Genomic DNA, 6203 nt, shown 5'->3' with positions numbered 1-6203 from the left:
TTAGTAAATGTTAATAGGAATAGATTTGGACCACGATGTAAACTGACATGTCTGATTTGGACAATAGCTACTCCAGTTAATGGACTGGCTTTATTTTGAGAAGCCTTAGAGAATTTAAATGATTTTGAGGCTTATGTCTGCATGAGAGAAGAGCACTCCAGAAATTTTGTCTATTCTTATCCACAGGGTCCTTAGCAGGACAGCTCAAATTCCAGAATCAGGCCAGAATCTCCATCTCCTGATGATCTAATATATGCTATTGGCTTGAGAGAACAGATGAAATTTCTTTATTCCTGCCTACCACCCCTAATCAGGATTCATACAATATGGGCTTCTGTAGCCAGAATTCATTTAGGATGCCCAGAATTCTAATATGCACTGTCATGCTGAATACATCAATCTACCTGAGCTCCTGTGGAGGCTTATTCAAGTCTTTGACAAAAAATTCTATTTTGGTCACTGTCAGAAAAGTCTGATAGGCATCACTGCTACAAACACCAAGACCTTCCTGGGAAGCAAATGTTCCCAGTCAAAGGATCTCAGACAACTTTTATCAGAGAAGATTCACCACAGCCCCAACCCATTCTCCTTATCCTCTTCTCCCACATTTAGTTCATGTTTCTCACTTTTGTTTTTCTCTGTTCTTCTGCTATTTCTCCCACTCCTTGCTTATTTTTATAAAATATTATAAATCTTAGGACCTTCTCATTTTGTATTCTGTTCTTGCCTCTAAAACTGATAAATAATACAATATTTTACTGAACGAGATACTTTAGAATCTAACTTAATGCTTACAAAAACCTTGCAAGATGAGTTATTCCTTTTTTCTAAGTTAAGATCTCTTTCTTTCTCCCGCTGCTCCATGTTTAAGACAGTGATTTTTGCAGACTAACTTGTAATTTGGGATATCATATTTGAATTAGATTGAGAATATAACATTTACTAGAATATCTTGTACATTTAGTCTATAATCATTTAGACTCTATTTAATTATGTTTCTCACAAATAATGGGAAGTTTTATACTTATGCATACAGGTTTAGGATTCTTATGTCAAATTGAATGTTTCTGAGTGAAGCAGATTCACAAAGATGAGAGTACAGTGGTTCATCATTTACACTGAGCATCTTTGTGATTTCTACTTTTTTTATGGATACCTCTATGAAGTAATAGGACATTGCATCTGCTGTTTTTAGGTAGTACTGCTTATATTATTTTAGTAAAGAGTTGTCACCATGAAAATCAAAAGCAGAGACATCATTTTAAATCCTGCAATTAAGGATATGCTTGTCAGCAGTGCAGTCATGGCATCTTTGATAGGTGGGTAATGTGTGTTTTCTTCTCAGCTTACTGAGGCTGTGGTAATGGAAGCCAAGCTCAAACATCAAAGAAAAGAGGTTTTCCTTTGTAGGAAACCATCATTACATTTTCACACCATTAGGGTGATAGAAGTATAACATCTCCTCTGCATGAAGTAGATGCTTTTGATTATGCTTTTTTAAAAAAACTAAACATAGACTAAGAAGCGTATACGTTGATCATTACTTGTATATGTATTAATACTACAATGTCTGAATATTTTATTAACATTTTAAGGAAAGGCATGGAATATTAAAGAACTCACTACTGAATCCCATTTTAATTAATTATTAGCAGTTACTTAGGCATATCAGCATCTAATTTTCTGTCTTTTAAATGACATTCCCTTGAAAGCTTAAAGCGTTCCTCATGATAGCCTCATAAAAGTCAGCCTCAGCAATTATTAAAGTGAGGACATCAGGCAATTTAATCTCCAACTGAAATAGGGACTAGTTGCTGAGGACTGACAGCAATGCCTATTATTCCACTCTTCTCCATATTGTTAATGAACCATTTTACTAAATAAAGGGTACATAGACTTGAGAAACTGAGCTATTGAAAAGTTTTTTTTTTTTTTTTAAATAAAGCTGGACATTGCCAAGATGTTATAGGGTGAGTACAGGTGAGCTAAGTATACCTGAATTGTATAGGTATTACTTTCATTGTTGTTCATATAACCACATTAAACAAAGTACTGTTCCCAGGACAGCATTGCTAAAATAATAGCGATGGGAACAGTAATGACAAAACCACCCCAAATCCACAAGGATGAAAAGATATTTCATGTACCTCAGTATTTCACACATCTAAAAAGATAGCCAGATATAGAATATAAACTATCCCATAGGGAATAAAACAGCAAGATAGGAATATGATTTAATGGCTGAATCAATTTTCTGATTGGTTGAAACTCATTCATCTTTTTTTGTTAAAGCTGCTGAGAAGGTAGCAAGACCAAAATGGTACCCTGAGCAGCTGTCATTTATTTGATTTTTTTACTGAGCAATATCCCTCACATTAAATAATGTCATCACAAAAAACTTAACAGCTGTCACTTAGTAGATAGTCACCTATCAATAGCCTTCAAATAACATAATGTCAATTACAAAAACTTTTGGGGCATATTATGGAAATAATGACATGACATTGATTCAGTGTCTTTGGTTTAAAAAAAAAAACAGAAAACAAGTTTTTGCTTTACTGTGACATTGATTTTCCAAAAATACACCATATTAGCTCTGATATTTTATAAAGTAGGAAACCACGTTCTTGTAAAAACATTCTCTACTATTAATGATCTAAAATAGTTAATTTCCTTATGTAGTTCTCCAGGTTTATTTGATAACTTGTGCTAGCCACACCGGAGACAATATCAGCAGAGCTTAAAAGACAAAAAATGTTTACATTTATTCTAGCAACATATATAATTCTATCTGACTTTAAAACATAGTCCTTCTTTTCTCTTTTTTTTAAGATTTACTTATCTGGGGCACCTGGATGACTCAGTGGTTGAGAATCTGCCTTTGGCTCGGGTCGTGATCCCAAAGTCCCGGAATCGAGTCCTGCATTGGGCAGAAGCCTGCTTCTCCCTCTGCCTATGTCTCTGCCTGTCTCTCATGAATAAATAAATAAAACCTTAAAAATTATTTATTTATCCTAGAGAGAGAGAAAAGGAGTGGAGGGGAAGAAGGAGAGGGAGAGGCAGGGAGAAGCTGACTCTTGGTTGAACCCAGAGCTCGATCCCAGGCTTGATCCCAATGAGAGGCTTGATCTCATAACCCTGAGATCATGACCTGAATGAAAATGCAGGAGTCAGACATTCAACTGGTTGAGCCACCCAGGTGCCCCAAGATATACTTCTGTCTGATTTTGTTTGTTATTTATGCTACTGTTTTCTTTTTTTTCCTTTATTTTTACTGGTTTGTACAAATTGCTGCTTATTTTCTTTCCCCTCTCATTTAATCTTTCAATAATTTGTGATTGCAGTGTTATTTGGCACAAAAAATACAAATAGACCAATGAAACAGAATAGTGTCCAGAATATTTCCCACCAAATAGGAGAATTTAGTATGTGGTAAAGATTTAATTCAATAGGAAAAGCATGGTTTACTTAAAAAAAGGATTCTGGCACAATTGGCTATCCATTTGAAAGTAAGTTTAGAAGCCCACCTCACATCATATATAGACAAAGAGACTTCAGACAGATTAAAACTTAAATTTTTAAAAAAGATTTATTAATTTATTCATGAGAGACATAGATAGAGAGAGGCAGAGACACAGACAGAGGAGAAGCAGGCTCCTCACAGGAAGCCCGATGCAGGACTCAATCCCTGGACCTGGGATAACGCCCTGAGCCAAAGGCAGATGCCCAACTGCTGAGCCACCCAGGTGTACCTACAACTTAAATTTAAACTTAAAATTCTTAGAAAAAAATGTAGAGGCTAGAGAAAATGTAAAAGCTAGAGGTTAGAGAGCTCCTGTTAGAGCTAGATAGTCAGAATCTATAGAAAAAAAGAGAAATGTATTTAAATATTTATAAATTAAAACATTTTGCATTAAAATTCCCATAAATAAATTCAATATAAATGATAGATTTGAGAAAAAAGTTGAAATATAGATGACAGAAAAAGAACTAATATCTGTAATAACAAAGCCCTTAAATAATAAATAGAGCTATTTATTAAAACAACACTATTAAAAAAAACCCTATTAAAAATGTGCAATTTAACAATTTGAAAAACAGGCCTATAAAAGTGTGCAATAAGATTTGACTCTAAAATGATAGAAGAACAGATCCAAATAGCCAATTACATTTGTTGAGAATCTGATGTTGACTACTTGGCATTGGTAAGTGCCAAGACCTGCTCCTGGGAATTGAGCCCATAGAAGTAAAAGCCTGGGTCCATTAAGATTTATGAGCAAGGAGTTCATTGTTGAAATATTTGTCAATGGAACAAATTGGAAACAAGGTGAATGCCTATGAACAGAGTAATGATTGAATAGATTATGGTACATCCTTGCAATGGAATATTATGTTTCATTAAAAAGTGTAGATTGGATCATTTTCACTTAATTTGAGGAGATTTTCAAATGAACAAGAAAACATAAATAAGAGGGAATTAATAGTCTCAATTTTAGGAAACAAACACTGACCAAAAATTTCTCAAATCCCTACATGGGTGGCTAAATCTTGGTATATTATTCTTTTAGCATGAGGAAGTTTATGGAAATCACACAGCAGAGTGCTAACATTGACGGATGATGTTGAGTCGTCATGATGAGCTTGGGCTTTGGAGTCAATCATCCTACAATTAAATCCTGGCTATACACTTTATTAGCTGTGTGACTTTGAAAAGATACTTATTATTGAAATATAAATATAATATTATTTTTTAATGCCTCAAGTTTTGAGGCACCTGGATGGTTTAGTTGGTTGAGTGCCTGACTCTTGATTTCAGTTCAAGTCATGCAATGGGGCCTGTATTGGGTTCTGCACTCAGTCTGCCTGAGATTCTCTTTCTGTCTCCTTCTGCTCTTGGTCCCCCTCCCCCACTCAGTCCGCCTGAGATTCTCTCTTTCTGTCTCCCCTGCCCTGCTCATGTGCTTGCTCTCTTTCTCAAATAAATAAAATAATCTTTAAAAAAAATGCCTCAGGTTTCTTTTCTGTAAAAGAAGGATGATGTTAGAATCTACTTCACTGGGTTGTTGTATTAAATGAATTTATTTAACTATCACTTAAAACCATGTTGGTTGCATAGTTAGCACTGTGAGTTACAGAAGCTTCGGTAAGAGGAGACAAAAAGAGCAAAAAAAAAAAAAAAAAATCACAGAAAGGGAAGAAATCAGAGTCCTCTTTTGAAATGGTTAGTGTCTGTGGGTGCCCAGGTTGGTTACCTAACCACAACTTACTGAGGCATGAGGGAGAGGATTACCTGAAGACAATTCTAGAGCTGGCTTCTTGAGCACAGAATAACTGATTCTTTAACTCAAATTCATTGGATAATTACTTAATGTTTCTGTCCACTTTGGCTGTGCAAAAAGTTTGTTTTCTCCTTAAACGTCATTAATACTATTCTTGCTCTTTTCTTTGGTCATGGGCAGGGGATTGGTGGAAAGGGGATTGGTGGGAAGGGGGAGGGGGATACAATTTACTTCAATCTGATGTTTTCATTTCTTTCTTCATAGAACCTATGCTGAGGTCTGGTCATTGCCATTTTTTAGGAGACTATTCTCCATGGATCTGTAACTGTCATGGCACTGACAACTTTTTTTCCCTCCAAATTCTTTTCAAGGATGTTTGTACAACAAACAACTGGAGAAAATAGAGACAGTGTTTTCTCTGGCATAGGGAATATTTTTTTTTCTATCTAGTAGAATAGAGATAGTATTGCCCTCTGGGGCAGAGAGCAGATTTGTTTCTAGTTCACTATTAAAGATTAGGGGTTTCCTAAGTTTGATGACACACACCCTCTGTGTATGCAGCATAGGCCCAGGCCCCTACACATTGCACTCAATGTACTTGGGGATAAGAGAACTAATGTAAGCAGGGAGCTCAGGCTGCTTGCTATATTATGAGTAATAAATAAAGTTCTCTGTCTCTGGCCCAGGAGTCTCACACCCTCTGCCAACAGCTATGAATGGGTTAGGCTAACTCATTAACCTGGAAGTAGGTAAAATCTCAGACCTTTTACAATTCTTGACATAATTCACTATAAAACAGTTTCATACTGTGAGATGAGATCATGTAGATAAAGTGTATATAATATATATATACATATATATTATATATATATCCAAACTATAATGAACAGCTTTAAGATTATAATGAGGTAGAGAAAAATACAT

The sequence above is a fragment of the Canis lupus genome, chromosome 14, assembly GCF_011100685.1.
Source record: "Canis lupus familiaris isolate Mischka breed German Shepherd chromosome 14, alternate assembly UU_Cfam_GSD_1.0, whole genome shotgun sequence".
NCBI lineage: Eukaryota > Metazoa > Chordata > Mammalia > Carnivora > Canidae > Canis > Canis lupus.
This window is presented reverse-complemented; position numbering follows the sequence as displayed.